We start from the raw sequence: 16,705 nt of genomic DNA, 5'->3' as shown, positions 1-16,705 counted from the left end.
AATCAGAAATTACCAACTCCCAACGTTATTCAGAATTAGAAGCAAGATAATAAGTTTCCCAGACAAGCAAAAACTAAAGGAGTTCATCACCACTAAACTGCTCTTACAAGAAATGGTAAAGGGACTTCTTTAAGCTGAAAAGAAAGGTCCTAATTAGTAATAAGAAAACATATGAAGGAATAAAGCTCAGTGACAATGAAAATATATAGTAAAGGTAGTAAATTTCTTTTCTTTTTTTAAGTATATTTTATTGATTATGTTGTTACAGTAGTCACATTTTTTTCCCTTTGTTTCCCTCTGCCCAGTACTCCCCTTCCCTCCAGCACTCCCACCCCCCTTAGCTCATGTCCATGGGTGATGCATATAAGCTCTTTGGCTTCACCCTTTTCTATACTATTCTTAACTTTCCCCTGTCTATTTTGTACCAAACCATTATGCAGAATCCCGGGACCATTTCCCCATTTCCTCCCTCTTCCCCCTCCAGCTGATAACCCTCCAAATGATCCCCATACCTATGATTCTGTTCCTATTCTGGTTTGCTTAGTTGGGTTTTGTTTTTATTTTTTAGATTCAGTTGTTGATAGTTGTGAGTTTGTTGTCATTTTAATGTTCATAATTTTGATCTTTTCCTTAAGTAAGTCCCTTTGACATTTCATATAATAATAGCTTGGTGATGATGAACTCCTTTAGCTTTACCTTGTCTGGGAAACACTTTATCTGCCCTTCCATTCTAAATGATAGCATTGCTAGATAGAGTAATTTTGGTTGTAAGTCCTTGCTTTTCATCACCTTGAATACTTCTTGCCAGTGCCTTCTTCCCTGCAAAGTTCCTTTTGAGAAATCAGCTGAGAGTCTTATAGGCACCCCTTTTTAGGAAACTCTCTGCTTTTCTCTTGCTGCTTTTAACATTCTCTCTTTATCTTTAACCTTTGGCATTTTAATTATGATGTTGTTACAGAATGGGGGTGTCCAAAAACCCCCAGAGCTTGCAGCTTGGGGATGAGGAAAAGGAAGCAACTTTTAAGATGCCTTTGCATGCCTGGGGCTAGTGGCTAGTGTCTTTGTTATGTAAATGGCTTTGATACTTCCAAGGCCCAAGAAAATGGAAGGGGTCTTGGACCATAAGATGGTACTGAAAGAGCTTACAGAGACTGCATAAGGTTCTATGAATAGTCAGATCTGGTTACCACACCCACTGCGTCAAAGGACGCAGTCAGGGATTAAAAACGCAGCTGCAGACATTTTAGTGAGGGTCTCTCCATGCAGCTTGGTGAAGGGGCTCTCTCCATATGGTTTTGAGAAGCTAGGCTCTCTCCATGAGGATTAAAGAAGCTGAGTTCTCCACACGGTTTTGAGAAGGTTCTCCATACTGTTTTGAGAGGGAAACACCATGTGGCTTTGAGAAGGCAGTTTACAAGAAGGCTGAGAATCCATACAGTTTTGGATTGAAAGCTGACAGGCACCACAAATACAGAAAGACCTCCCCAATCAGAATTGAATGATTGGAAGCTACCGGTAAAGCTGAACTGTGTCTAGGAAGTAGGGAAATGGTATCTCTAACTTTTCTAAAACTAGCCTGGTTTGGTAGGGGGAGGCAGAACTATGTGTTTGTGGGTGTTTTAAAGAACATAAGACTGAACAACAGAAATCCACAAATAATCTAAATCTATATAACTATTAAATAAACAATTCTTTTTCTTTTCACTAAACTCTGGTATTAAGAGTTATAATTCTGGCGGCAGGCAATTGGGCCTCTAACTAAACAGCCTGTGGGTTCTGTTTCAAATAGGAGCAGCCCAGGGTTACTGTTACAATGTGTAATGATGTGGCCCTTTCCAAAAAAACAAAGGTCTAGCTGGTTTGGGACTCTCCATGCTTCCTGGACTTGTATGTCCATTTCCCTTGCCAAATTTGGAGAGTTTTCCTTCATTATTTTCTCACATAAGTTTTCAATTTCTTGCCCTTCATCTTCTCCTTCTGGCATCCCTATGGTTTGGATGTTGGCATGTTTAAAGTTGTCCCAGAGGTTCCTAAGCCTCTCCTCATGTTTTTCAATTCTTGTTTCCTCATTCTGTACTGGTTGACTGTTTTTTTCTTCCTTATGTTCCAAATCATTGATTTGGACCCATTTCCTTCCCTTCACCATTGGTTTTGTGTGGATTTTCCTTCGTTTCACTTGGCATAGCCTTCACGTCTTTCCTTATGCGTTTGCCATATTTAAGTATATCTCTCAAGCCTGTGAGCATCTTAATCACCCAAAGGTAGTGAATTGATCATTTATAAAGCTAGCATGAAGGTTAAAAGACAAAAACAGTAAAAATAACTATGATTAATATAATTAGTTAAGGCATACACAAGATAAAAAACAAAAATGCGGTATCAAAAACATAAAGCATAAGGAGAGAAAGTAAATGTGTTGAGTTTTTAAATGGATTCAATTTAAGTTGTCATCAAGTTATTAAGTGTAATCCTCATGGTAACCACAAAGCAAAACTCTATAGTAAATATCCAGATATTGTAGATAAAGGAATATAAACATACCACTAAAGAGAGTTATCAAACCACAAAAGAAGAGAGTGACAGAAGAAAGAAATGGAGAGGAACTACAAAATTACCTAAAAAAACAATTATCAAAATAGGAATAAGTACATATTTATCAATAATTGCTTTAAATGTTATTAGACTAAATTCTCTAATAAAAAAAATGTACTGTGGCTGAATTGATAAAAATAACAAGACTCACCTATGTGCTGTCTACAAGAGACTCACATTAAATGTTAAGGACATACACAGACTGAATGAAAAGCAATGGAAGAAATATTCTATACAAATGGAAATCAAAAGAAAGCTGAGATAGCTCTACTTATATTAGACAAAATTGACTTTAAAACAAAGACTGCAATAAGAGACAAAGAAGAGCATTAATAATGAAAAAGATATCAATCCATAAGAGACTATAACATTTGAAAACACGTATACACCTAAATATGTATACACCAATAGAGGAGCATCTAAATATATAAAGCAAATATTAACAGACATAAATCAAGAAATAGAATGACTTACAATAACAGTAGAGGACTTTAATACTGCACTTGCATCAATGAATAGACCATCCGGACCAAAAAATCAGTAAGAAGCTATTGGCCTTAGAGGACGTATCAGACATGAGAGATTCAACAAATATATACATAGCATTTTATCCAAAAGTATAAGAATACATACACATTCTTATCAAATGCACATAAAATATTCTTAAGGACAGATCATATGTTAGGCTGCAAAACAAGTTTTAATAAATTTAAGAGGATTGAAATCATGTCAAGCATTTTTTTTACCATAATGCTAGAAAACTAGAAATCAATTACAAGACAAAATATGAAAAAATTCACAAATATTTGGAGATTAAACACGCTACCAAATGACCAATGGGTCAAAGAAGAAATCAAAAGAAATATCAACACTTCTGGCCAAGGTGTAAGCATAGAAAGACATGCTGCATCTCCCTCCACAACTAAGAAGTTTTGAGGCTACCTCAAAACTAGAAACAACCAGAAGTTCCAGAAGATCAAACTGCATGGAGGTCCAGCAAACAAAGATATAAAGAAGAAATAATCATCCAGATAGGTAGGAGGGGCGGAGCCAGGGCAGAGAGGACGTAGTGTGGTGGTAGCAGCAGTGGCAACAGCAACAAGCCAGTGGAAAGCACAGTTACATGTTTTGAAAAGTCAGGAGGGACACCTGGGGAGCATTCCCAGCTCCTCACCAGACCATACAGCTCACTGTCCCAGCTCCAGGGAAAATCAAACCTCATTGCTTTTGACTGTGCAAACCAGTCCGGGTTGGGACGGAGGCAGAAACTGCCAGTCTCTCAGCAGAGTCCACTTGTTTGAAGGGCCCCCCACGGACCTAGAGCATCTGCGGACCCACCCACTCTGGGAACAATAGCCAGGGCAGCAGCTAGAGGGGTGCCAATCTGGTGTGGAAGTGGGAGAAGTGCCTGGAGAAGGAGCAATTGCTGGGAAAGGGGCATTGTTTCTTCTCAGACCCCTCCCTCTCATATAGCACCACAACATGGTGAAAAAAATTGCCCTATAATGACAAATACCTAAGGCTCTGCTCCTCACAACATACTAGGAGCGACAGTTTTGTCTGAGATAAGGAAGCAAACAAACATAGGAGACTTCCGGTCAAGATGGAGGCATAGACTGACACACTCCATCTCTCTCCACAACTAAGAAGGAATACAACTACCGCAAAACCAGAAATAACCAGAAGTCCCAGAAAATAAATGGAAGTACAACATATGAAGTTATAAAGATATGGTGCTCGTCCGAACATGTAGGAGGGGCGCAGTCAGGGAGGAGAGGTCAAGCTGTGCTGTCCATGGCAGCAGCAGCGATGGAAACAGGACAGCAGTAAGCACAGACACCCATATTTAGAGGGAGGCGAGAAGCGCCTGGGGAGCACCCCCAACTGCAGACGAGACCCATCAGCTTGCGATTCCAAAGCCGGGGAAGGCAGACCTCCATTGCCTTGGACTGTGAATCTCGGTGGGGGGGGGGGTGAGGACAGAGGAGGAGGCTCCCAGTCTCTCAGAAGAGAGTGAATGGCAGGAATCCATCTTGGACTCCTATTCCCACAGAAAACACCACAGCGTGGTAAGAAAGGTTGCCCGGTTGTGACAAGTGCAAGGGGCTCTGCCCCCTATGGCATGGGAGGTGTGACAGCCCTGCCCAGGAAGCAAAGATAAACACAAAATAGTCAGGATGACACAGATCATGATAGAGATCCCGGTGATGCAGCTGACCAGACAGCAAATATCTAATCTAAGGAAGCAGCAGGTAGGAAATCTTTCCGAGGCTCAGTTCAGAGCTTTGGTTATAAAAATGCTTACAGAGCTAACAGCAGATCTTAAACAAGACAGGGAAGGAATGAAGGCTAGTCCTGCTGAAATGAACAAAAACACATATGAAACTACTGGTGAGGGCAAGAAAACCAGGAATCAAATCAACAAATCAGAACATAGGGAAGAAATAAACAGTCAACCAATGCAAAAAGAGGAAATGAAATGTGAGGAAAATGAGGAGAGGCTCAGAAACTTATCGAACAGCTATAAGTGGGCCAACATCCAAATCATAGGGTTGCCAGAAGGTGAAGAAGAAGAACTACAAATTGAAAAATTATGGAAAAAAATAATGAAGGAGAACTTCCCTGACTTGGGGAAGGAAATAGACTTACAGGTCCAGAAAGCACAGAGAGGGGAACAAAGGGAAAGAAATTGGGACAACTGTAATAGCATAAACAATAAAGCTTATTTAAAAAAAGATATCAAAAAATACTTAGAAAAATAAAAGTGGAAATATTACATACCAAAACTTGTGAGATGTAGCAAAAGCAGTTCTAAGAGGGAAGTTCATAGTGATAAAAGCCTACATCAAGAAACAGGAGGTCTCAAATAAACAATATACCTTTACACCTCGTGGAACTAGAAAAAAAAGAACAAAACACAAAGGTAGTAAAGGAAGGAAATAAAGACTAGAGCTGAAGTAAATGTAATAGAGACTAAAAATACAATTTAAAAAATCAGTGAAAATAGATGGTTCTTTGAAAAGACAAAATTAGCAAACCTTTAGTTAGACTCACTGAAGAAAAAAGGACAAATAGAATCAGAAATTTAAAAAAAATATTATAACTGATACCACAGAAATACAAATGATTATGAAAGACTACTATGAACAAATATACATCAACAAATTGGACAACCTAGAATAAAACAGATAAATTTCTAAAACCATACAACCTACTGAGACAGAATCATGAAGAAATAGAAAATTTGAACAGTTCAATTACTAGTAAGGAGATTGGGTCAGTAATTAAAAACCTCTCAGCAAACAGAAGTCCAGGACCAGACAGCTTCACTGATGAATTCTATCAAACATTCAGAAAAGAATTAATACTAATCCTGTTCAAGCTCTTCCAAAGAACAGGAGAGAACTTTTCCAAACTCATTTTATGAGGTCAATATTATCTTGATACCAAAATCACACAAGGATACCAAAATAAAACAAAATCATAAGCCAATATCCTGATGAATATAGATGAAAAACTTTTCAAAATATTAGTAAACTAAATCTATTGATACTTTAAAAGCATCATACATTATGATCAGGTGGTATTTATCCCGGGGATACAATTTGGTTCGACATCCTCAAATCAGTTAATGTGATACACCATACTAACAAAATGAAAGATAAAAATTATATGATCATCTCAATAGATACATACAAATTATTTGAAAATATTTATTCATTATGATAAAAACTCTCAAGAAAACAGATATAGAGGGAATGTATCTCAAATAATAAAGGCATATATGACAAGCCCTCAGCTAATACCATAGTCAACACTGGAAAGCTCAAAGCTTTTCTTCTGAAATCAGTGACAAGATAAGGACACCCACAGTCACCATTTTGACTAAAAATAGCATTGTAAGTCCTAGCCAGAGCAATTAGAAAAAAAAAGAAAGAAAGGCAACCAAATTAGCAAAAATAAAGTAAAACTATTTACAGATAATATAATAATATATATAGAAAACCTTAAAGAATCCATAAAAAACTGAAAAATGATTAGACCTAAACATGAATTCTGTAATATTGCAAGATACAAACTCAATACCCCAAAATCAATTTATTTCCATACACTAATAATGACCTATCAGAGAGAGAAATTAAGAAAACAACCCCACTTACAATTTCACTGAAAGAATAAAATACCTAGGAATAAATTTAATCAAGGAGGTAAAAGACTTGTATACTAAAATCTACAAGACATTAAAGAAAGAAATCAAAGACACAAATTAATGGAAAAATATTTTGTGTTCATGACTGGAAGAATTAATAGTTTAAATGTCAATAATATCCAAATCAAGTTACAGGTTCCATGCTGTCCCTATAGAAATTCCAATTGAATTGTTCACAAGACTAGATCAGAGAATCTTTAAATTTGTATGAAACCACAAAGACCTTGAATAGCCAGAGGAATCTTGGGAAAATATGCTCCCTGATTTCAAACTCTGTTACAAAGCTGTAGTAATTAAAACAGCATGGTATTTGCAAAGAAAGATACATACATCAATGAAACAGAATAGAAAGCCCAGAAGTAAAACCACATATATATGATCATTTAATTTACAAAATAAGGATCAAAAAATATAAAATGGTAAAAGGACAGTCTTTTCAATAAATGGTGTTTGAAAAACTGACAGCCATATGCAAAAGATAATAATAATAACTGGATCACTACCTTACACCATACACAAAAATGAACTCAAAATGGGTTAAAGACTTGAATGGAAGACCTGAAACTATAAAACTTTTGGAAGAAAACAGGCACAAGCTTCTTGACATAGGTTTTGGCAATAATTATTTTTAAACTGACACCAAAAGTAAAATCAACAAAAGCAAAAATAAACAAATGGGTCTACATCAAACTAAAAGTCTGTGCACAGCCAAAACAAAAACAGAAGCAAAAACAAAATGGAAAGGCAACCTATAGAATGGGAGATATTTGCAAACCATATATCTGAAAAGAGGTTAATCAAAATATACAAGGAACTCATACAACTCAATAACAAAAAAAATATCTGATTTAAAAATGGGCAGAAGATCTGAATAAACATTTTTTCCAAAGAGGACATACTGATGGTCAACAAGTACAGAAAAAGACATTCTTCATTATTAATCATCAGAAAAGTGCAAATTAAAAGCACAATGAGAAAACACCACACACCTATTAGAATGGCTATTATCAAAAAGATAAGAAGAAGAATAAAGGGAACCCTTGTGTACTAATGGGAATGTAAATTGGTGTAACCACTATAGAAAACAGTATGTAGGTTTCTCAGAAGTTAAAAATAGAACTACCATATGATCTAGCAGTTCTACTTCTGGATGATGAAAATGAAAACATTAACTCAAAAAAATATATGCACCACATGTCCATCGTGGCACTATTTATAATTTCCAAGGTACGTAAGCTACCTAAATGTCCATAGATGGACCAATAGATAAAAGGAAAAAATGGCTGTCTGGAAAAAGTCCAGCCATTGTTAATATAATGGGAATGGTTTGCACAGCATCAATGTGACCTGGCACCAAAGGAGAATGGACTGGAATGTGCATGTATGAACAATGACAACTTCACTGTACTAGCCAGTGGGGGCAGTAGATGCCATTGAATGAGCATGTGTAATGTGTGGCTGTTGCATTCAAAATGACTGAGTGAATACAGCAATAAATCTGCATCAAGTTTTGCGTAAAGCTTGAACAATCCTTGATGGAAACTATTCAGATGACTCAGAAGTCTTATGGGGACAATGCAGTGAGTGCAGTACAAATAAAAGTGTGGCACAAATGCTTAAAAGATGGTTGAGAATGTGTTGAAAGGAAGGCCTGCAACAAAATGAACCCCTGAGAATGTTGAACTTAATGAGCTGCAATCAACAAAGCTTGACAACTGACAATGTGAGCACTAGTAGCTGATCTGGAGATTCCAAAACTACTGTGCCTGGGATTTTGACAAAGGATCTTGGCATGAAACATGTCATGGCAAAATTCATTCTGTGGCTTCTGCTACCAGAGCAGAAGTAACATCGTGCTACAGTTGCTAATGACTTGATTCAAACTGCTACCAGTGAACCAGATTTGGCACCCTGCAATTTCTTGCTTTTCCCAAAACTAAAATCACATTTGAAAGGGAAGAGATTTCAGACCATCAATGAGAATCAGGAAAATACGACAGGACAGCTTATGGCGATTCCAACAAGGGATTTTGCAGAGCGTCTTGAACACTGGAAGAGATGTGGGAGAACTATGTGAGGCCCCAGCATTCCTACTTTGAAGGGAACTGAAGTGTCATTGTCCTAAGTACAATGCTTCTTTTATCTTGTGTCTTCTTTAATAAGTGTCTATTTTTTCATAGTTGGTGGCTGAATACTTTATGGACAGACCTTATATACACACAATAAAATATTTTTCAGCAATAAAAATAATAAAATGCTGTCATGAATGGGTCTTGAGGACATTTTGCATAATGAAATTAGACAGAGACAGTTAAATACCATATAATTTCTCTTATATGTGTAATCTAAGAAAATTTTAATTATAATATAAATAAGCTCACAAATACAGAAAACAGACTGGTGGTTTCCAGGGGCAGAGAGAGGGGGAGTGAGACAAATGAGTGAAAAAGATCCAAAAAGAATCACTCTTCAAAATTAAAAAATAAATAATGTATCCAATGTTAAAAAAGAGAAAGCTAGGAAATTATCTTTAATTAGCAAGGAGATTTTGCAGTATTTGTTTAGGTAAACGGGATGACAACCATTGTACAATTCATTGGCATTAAGGCATAGGAGTGACTTAGGTGGAGAATATACAAAAGATAGGTGTATGAGTTTAACAGGCACAATTGCCAGTCGTGTAGTTAACAACAACCTTTTTTTTTTTAATAAAAATTAAAAGATAATGGATCTAAAGTAATGGTTCTGCCTTAGAGTTATAACTTACAATTGGGATAACCTTCAATGGATAACCTTCAATTTAAATTCATATTCTATTCCACTAAGATTGTAAAAACAAGCATGATTCTCTACTATTCCACTTGTTACAACAGTGTTCTTTTGAAGCTAGTCAAGTCTGTTTTAGTGATTTGTTAGGTAGCTAGTAAAGGATTGCATTATTCTTAAAAATTAAATTAAAAACTTCTTTTCTTTTAAAAAATTGCATTAGAAGCCAAGCTACAGAGTGGGAAGAGATATTTCAATGTATACAGTTGACAAAAGATTTGAATATAGAGTATACTAATAACTCCTTCAAATCAACAAGAAAAAGAACCTATTTTTAAAATGGGCAAATACCTCATAAAGGAAGGAATATTCAGATGGTAAGTAAACAGAAGAAAATCAGCCATCAGAAACTACAAATTAAATGCAAAAAACAATAAATCAAAATAAAAAATTTCATATATATGTAGCCATTTTATTTATAACCAGGTGGTATTTCAAGTAATTGGAAAAGGAGAGACTATTGGATATATGGAAAATATTTGAAAAACATAATTATGTCACTATCTCACATCATACAGAAAAATTAATTCTAGACTGAAAAAAGACCTAAGTGTAAAGCTTAAGTTATTAAAAGAAAATACAGAAGACTATATTTTATGTTTTTCTCATAGAGAAAGATTTTCTACATAAAGAACAAAAAATTATAGAAGAACAAAATTTGATAAATTTAACGAAATAAAATTATAAAGCTTTTCTATACAAAACAAAGTATAAAGACAAGTGAGAGTGGAAAGAAATATATTACAATATATAATAGACAAAGGAAGATTTTATTCATAATATATAAAATATTTATAATCAATAAGAAAAACACAATATGATATAGAAACCAGCAAATACTAGGAATAACAAATTAACAGAAAATAAAATGTAAATGGCATTTAAAAGATATGAAAAGATGCTCAACCTCATTAATAGTTTAGATATGCAAATTAAAACAATGAAATATAATTTGTTACCAATCATTTTGACAAAATGTAAAAAATAAATGATAGCTTATATTGGTGATAATGCAGGAAAATAGTCACTCTCATAGACTCTTGGTAGGACTATAATTGATACATTGCCAATTTTAGTATATCAATTTCCAGTCACAGCATCAACGAAAAAAATTTGATTTGTCTCTACCTTGACCACAAATTTTATTTCCTGGAATCTACCCCACAGAAACACTAGCACACATACATGAAAGCATATTATTTGTAATGGCAACAAATGAGAACAAACTTAAACACTTATTAATAAATCATGATATTGCCTTAACATGGAATACTTTTCCTGCATTAAAAAGAATGATGTAGCTATATAATTGAGACATGAGAGGGAGATATGAAGTCATCTTCAAGACACATTGTTAAAATCAAAGAGCAAGTTGTAGAGGAATAGTTTGTTATGATGCCATTTATGACAGTTAAAAAATATAAAAAACCTTAAGCTAAATGTGTGTGTCTCTATTAAAAGGTCAAATAAGTAAACATCAAACTATTACTAGTGGTTAGTTTTGAGGAATTGAGCTAGGGGTATCCAAGGAAGTTAGAAAGAGCTTGATTTTAAGTTCCTATTATTTGACTTGTTAATGTCTATCAGGTATTTCATATATTACATTTGCAATTTAAAAATAAAAAGAACATGTTTACAGTTAGAAATTTGTAATTCATCAAGTTTGAACTCTTTATAAAAAGAGGAGAATGCCAAGATGCTAAGCCTGGTTGAACAAGATGTTTATAACACCTACAGTCTGGAAGGATGGGCTATAGGCAACATTTGTACAGTCTTCATCATGTACACCTTAAAAATCTATTGCTCTGAAGGCAACAAGAAGTGGGAATGGGTAACAGGTTGAGAGTATGGCAGTAGGGGACATAAGGTCTTCAATAGTTTTCAACTCCCAGCAACAAATGAAAAAGAAAGGAGATCCAGGCAAAGAGAATTCATCCACACCTTAAACAATCAAACAAACAAAAACAGAAGCTTTTGACAGAAGAAAGATGGGCTCCAAATGCAGAATCTGCCAAATACAGGAATTTGGGCCCCTGACTATAAAGAAGCCAGTATATGGAACAGTTATAACTGACATAAGGCACTGAGGTACCAGACTTGTACCATCAGACCTTGTCTCTTCTCCAGTTCTCTACAGAACTCTCCATTGTAGGCATCTCCTCCTTCAGTTACTCATCTGACCCCTTCTGCCTGTTAGAGAACGTGGTGGCGCAAAACAACAAGAACCAGAGGGAAGGCAGAAGCCATTTCTAGATGATCACTGCCTCTATTTCAGTCCCTGTCCTCAGTGTGACATTCTTACAGACTTACGTAAAACCCAAAGAGCCAAGCCTCAAATAATAACAGGCAAGCCATAACCGAAAGCTGTAAATTATCTTAACATTTATGAGAATTACCACATAGATGCCTGCTGAACATCCCCAAGGAGTCGTCCTAAATGTTTGCTATGGTAAACAATCAAATATAAACTACAGAAGGAAAAGAGTTGGTCTAATCTTCATGCAAGTGCTGACATTTATTTCAGGAACTAATTAGAAATATAAAAAGAATGGAATTTAATTTTAAATATATAAAATTAAGAATATTATATATATATATATATGTATATATATATAACCACACATACACTCTATTATTTGACCAACAGCTATGATGTTTGATTGCTCTCCAGTTGAGACAACTAAATGAAAAATTTACCTCCCTGTGACAGCCATTGAAAAGCAGTAGCTTAATATAATCCTTCATATGATGCTTTCATACACAGGGCCACTTTATCTCCCAGATTTCATCTTAAGTAACATATAAATATTTTTGTACTGCCCATAAATCTTCAGATACTTCTTAATTATTATAATTAATTATAAGAAATATGACCACCATCAGTATCACCTTCAGTGCATGGTACTGTAGCAGCAAACGACAAATCCAGCCATCACTGAGGGCTATTCTTTGATCTCCAATTGAGTTGGAAGTGCAGGTAAGTGGCATAATGGAAAAAAGTTAACTAAAACCATAGAGGTAATTATAGACAAAGGACAGAGAAATAGCAATTAGTACCAAACTTTCTACCTAGTACTATTCAGACTAGTTATTTTTACCTCCTGATCTCTTTTCTTTTATATTTTGCAGTTGTTCCCTTTCTAACAATCATGACCATGTGTTTCTGCAATTCAAATTTCATTTAGAGCCCAAACAAGGGAAACTGTGTCAGATATAGACCCTACATGCAGTAGGTGAGAGTTTGGGCACTGAAGTCAAACTGTCTATTTTTGGTCTTAGCTCTACCATTACTAGTGAAGAACCTTAGAGAAGTTACTAAACTCTACCTAACATCTAGGACTTGGGGCTGGGGCTGGAATTAAGTGAGCTAATGTGTGGAGACAACTGAGTTGAATGCTTGGCATCAGACTGTTAGTCCATGGGAAGAGAAGTTCTGTCTTGCTCAGCATGTTCTTTCCTGCACCTAAAGTAGCTGACAAAGAGTAGGTGCTCAGAATGTATATAACAAGCTGAAACTTTTCCATAGAAACCTAGTATGGAAAGGTCTGCAGATTACTACATGTGGACTACAGTTTACTTGCATCAGGAGTTGACAATCAGCTATCAATACCAAATTTTAGATCTCAAAAACTGGGCCTTTTGAAACCATAATGTGAATAAATAAGATTTTTCATCCCTGGAGACCCATACTCCAGTTTAACTAGCTTAACCCTCCTTCTAAAGGACTCTGTCTTTGCAATTCTTAAGACTGAGTAAGGGGAAGAACTTAATGGCATAGATAAGCACCTTTTCCTAACATGGTCAAATATCACAAATCAATATTCTAGTTGAGAATTTTCCATTCATTTCACCAAAGTGCCCATTGTCCTCTGTTCTCAAGTAGATATCAGATAATAATATCAAAGTCATGAATTTCAGTATTTCACATAATTAAAATTTAGCCTTATTTGCCTGGCTCAGGCAATTATGAGATAGTCAAAATTATTGTGTCTCAATGATCCTTCATAATTAGATGGAAAGAGATATAGTTGAGCTCAGGACAGTCTGCTGTGCTCTCCTCTGAAAATCCAGGAAGGGCTGCCTTCAGAAGCATGAGAGCACATTCAGGAAAGGAGGCTTGGTAGATATGTGGTAGATATGTGTTCCGGATAAGGACAGATGAAAAATCCCTTGTGTGGATGACTCTATGGTGTTAAAATGGGATGGTCACTAATGCAATTCTTGGAACTTTAAATTAGTTCCTTTGAAGAATTACTTCTGATTAACCTGTTAGCACCGTTGTTGCCATTCACCCATTTCAGCATTTTTTTTTTTTTTTTGCAAGAAGGCTGCCTAGCACTCTCCTTATAAGTCATTGAGGTGGAACCTCAAATACCAGCTAGAGTCAGAACAATTCCCCAGGATGTTGCAGCCCTGCCCTCACTGACTTTCACATGACCTAGATCCTGAACTTCTGCACCCCTCTTCCCCAGTTCCTTTTTGGCTTTCACCCATGGTCTGTTTATGCCAGGCTTATTCTGCAGCTGGCTCCTTCTCTTTTCCTGGGTTGTGCTCTAGAATAGAGACCCAGACCCATGGAATAAAACCCCCTCTCAATTAAGCATACCAAATCTTCATCCAGCATTAAAAGAATAAAATTGAGCCCATAACATCAAAGCAGAATTTTTCAGATTTAAGCATTAAATGGCCCCTTTTTAAAGGAAAATATTTATTTTCTTAAATTATGACAAATTATTTTGAAATAGAATGTGACTTTAAAAAATACATACATGAAATTAGGTATACGCCTCTTTTATACTTCTTTGTAACTATTCTTAAACATCTATAAAGCTAAATTAAAAAGAAACTACAAAAATACAATTCAGGTTAACAAAATTAATATAACATGACACTTAATGCTGCTTGACTGAAAATAAATTGTTGCTTTCTATGTGAATATAACACTGACTGTTTCGAGGCGGGTACTCATGAGACCTTCCACAATCCAAGATGATTCAATTTGGCCATCCCCTCTTTCAGATTCAGTTACTATGAAACCTGGTGCATAGAGCATTGTATGACATTTGGCCTTCATTATATATAAATATATAATTTACCTACAAGTCTGCTTATGTCCTTTTTATATTGACTCATAACAATTAAAGTTGTTAGGGTAGAATTGAAGGCATCGTCCAGATAATTTCATAGATGATCATTGAACTACAAGCAAAAAACATACAATAAGCTCCTGCTACAGGTTGAATGCTTGCATCGCCCCGAAATTCATATATTGAAACCTAACCTCTGGTGTAATGGTACTAGGAGGTGAAGCCTTTGGGAGGAAATTAGTGCTCTTAGAAAAGAGACCTCACAGAGAGCTCCCTTGTTGTTTGGGAAGATACAGTGAGAAGTCAGCTTTCAATGAGGACACAGGCCCTCATCAGACTTTCAGTCTGCTCGTGTCTTGATCTTAGACTTCCTAGCCTCCAGAGCTGTGGGAAATAATTTTCTGTTGTTTATAAGACACTAAGTTTATGGCATTCTGCTTTAACAGCCAAATGAACTAAGACAGCTCCCATCATCAATTTATATGCCACTGAGAATAAGTCCAAGGACTTGAGTGGGTCTACAGGGTCCCATACAAGGTCCTATAAACTGCCTCTAGAGATTAAGTTTTAAGTAGAAGTCATACATACTCATTGATTTGAATACTTAAAGGAATCAAAAATATTAACACAAGTGGGATTAGCTCAGAAGTGATCCATGACAAACTGGAGAGACTATAACCTGCCTTAAGGAAGCAATTTCACTCACCACCAGAATATGATGGCATTGTAAAACCATGCCACCTTCTGATTTTACAAGGACTTTCAATTTTTCAAGGAAGGAGAAATAGAAATCAAAAATGTAACTTTGTAACTTTGAAATCTTATAAAGTAATTCAAGAATTTTAAACACTCTGGGACAAACAGAATTGTATTTATAGGCCAGGTATGCCCTGAGAGCCACAGTTTCTAATATCTGAGTAGTGCTGACTAGGAGCTATCCAGAACTGTTCGTCATGTCCAAGGATAAAGGTGGCCCCATGGGAATCATAAAGGAAAGGCTTAGAAGCAGCTACTTTGGAGAAGATATAACTAATATTAGCCAGTAAGAGACCACTGTGACCGATGTATAGCACTAAGCTGCTGAGAACGTGAGTTGGGAAGAGTTTCCAGGAACCATTGGTTCAGAGTGAGCCTCTTGGGCAGAGAAGAGCTGGCCAGTGCTGCCAAGAAAGAGAATGTACTATTGGGAGTAGCAGATAAGAGGGTTAAGTGAGGCAACCACATTTCAAGTATTGAGGATCTGTCAATCAATGTCTCAGACCTATCTCTAGTTTCTCAGAATGAGTCACCACTGATAGCTGAAGGCCATGAACTTGCCATTTTTCCAATTTACAACTCACCGTGGTAATGAACGGATTTCCTTTCAAGAAAGCAAGTAGGATAAATAAGATTCTCTGGAATTATGGAGAAGGCTTAAATCATATAGACTTTCACTGTGGTGGGTGTGGCCAAAGAGGACATGCATATATGTAAAATAAGTATATTCACTTTATTAGAATTTCTACCCAGATAATGATAGACATGAAAGTCTCACGTAGGATGTTCCATGTGACCAATGACAATTAAACACTTTCTAATCTACCTCCAAAGTTTTTTAAAAATAGTCAGAGAATCTGTGGTTTTCTAAATTTAAGGTTTAGGTTTTCTGTGGTTTTCTGAATTTAAGGTTTAGGTTTTGTGCTTTGGCAACACATATTCTGTTTAATGAATGAGGTATCACTTCCTATGTCTTTACCACAGATAATTTCTCTAAAGTCTATTAACTCCTGAACACATCAAAGTATGCATTTGTATTGCATTGAAATTGATTTTTTTTTATAAAGTGCTGACATAGGAATGAAAGGTTAATGTTATTCTGACATCTTTCTTGAGCATTGACAAGGGTCAGTGCATGTTTTAGTACTTCTTTTTACCAGCAGTTGGAAACTGCTCAGCACCACTCAGCACCACAGAAAATAACAGGGCATATGGAAACAGAAAGAGATTATTA

This window comes from Furipterus horrens, unplaced genomic scaffold (genome assembly GCF_987537825.1).
Source record: "Furipterus horrens unplaced genomic scaffold, mFurHor1.1.pri manual_scaffold_1, whole genome shotgun sequence".
Classification (NCBI taxonomy): Eukaryota; Metazoa; Chordata; class Mammalia; order Chiroptera; family Furipteridae; genus Furipterus; species Furipterus horrens.
This window is presented reverse-complemented; position numbering follows the sequence as displayed.